The sequence below is a fragment of the Onychostruthus taczanowskii genome, unplaced genomic scaffold, assembly GCF_017590055.1.
Source record: "Onychostruthus taczanowskii isolate IOZ18803 unplaced genomic scaffold, ASM1759005v1 scaffold251, whole genome shotgun sequence".
NCBI lineage: Eukaryota > Metazoa > Chordata > Aves > Passeriformes > Passeridae > Onychostruthus > Onychostruthus taczanowskii.
Window position 1 is genome coordinate 35,124 of NW_024499808.1, and position 1,335 is coordinate 36,458.

A 1,335-nucleotide genomic window follows, 5' to 3' on the forward strand; every position below is an offset into this window, starting at 1 on the left:
GGGGCGAGCGCCGCCGGCCTCAGGGCACCTCACCGTTGTTTAACAGGGACTAGGAGGGAAATTAAAGGAGTTTTCCCCCAAAATCCTTCTCAATCCAGTTCCCCTGCCTGCCGACGCACTGGGGCAGACTCCAGGCTCGTCAGCAAAACAGTAACTGAGGTGAGGAACAAGGTGGGATTGGGGCCTAGGGAATCCCCCCATCCCAAAACTCCATGGATTGAGGTGAGGAACAAGGGGGGATCAGAGCTCCAGGGAATCCCCCCATCCCAAAACCCCATTGACTGAGGTGAGGAACAAGGTGGGATCAGAGCTCCAGGGAATCCCCCCATCCCAAAACCCCATGCATTGAGGTGAGGAACAAGGTGGGATTGGGGCCCAGGGAATCCCCCCATCCCAAAACCCCATTGACTGAGGTGAGGAACAAGGTGGGATCAGAGCTCCAGGGAAACACTGCCACCCCAAACCCCCATGGATTGAGGTGAGGAACAAGGTGGGATCGGGCCCAGGGAATCCCCCCCATCCCAAAACCCCATGGATTGAGGTGAGGAACAAGGGGGGATCGGGGCCCTAGGGAAACCCCCCCATCCCAAACCCCCATGGATTGAGGTGAGGAACAAGGTGGGATCGGGCCCAGGGAATCCCCCCCATCCCAAAACCCCATGGATTGAGGTGAGGAACAAGGTGGGATCGGGCCCGGGAATCCCCCCATGCCAAGATCCCCATGGATTGAGGTGAGGAACAAGGCGGGATCAGGGCCCCAGGGAATCCCCCCATCCCAAAATCCCATTGGCTGAGGTGAGGAACAAGGTGGGATCGGGCCCAGGAATTGTCATAAATAGGGCAGGAGATCTTTCTCCTTTTTAATGCCTTTATTAAAGAGATTCAGCTCAGGTGGGGAGAAATCGACGGGTCGCGCCCACGCCGCCGCTGTCCCCAAGAGTGGCACGGAGGAGGAGGGTGATGATGATGATGATGATGATGTCCCCAGAATGGGCCGGGGTACCGGGACCCCCCGCTCCGGTTTGAGGGGGGGGGTCACAGACCCTTCCCGCCGCGCCGCGTGCGCCCGGACACATTTGACCGCCGCACCGCCGGAAACCCGTTCCGGGCAGGGCGTGGAGGGGGGGGCGGTGTGACAAACCGTGGCGGGATGGGACAGGACGGGACGGGATGCGATGGAATGGGATAGGATGGGACGGGACAGGAAGGGTCGGGATGGGATGGGATGCGATGCGATGCGCTGAGATGGGAGAGGCGGAACGGGGCGGCGGAGGGGGAGGCCGGCGGAACGGAAGGACGCGGAACGGAAGGCGCACGGGCGCGTTTCCGGGGGCC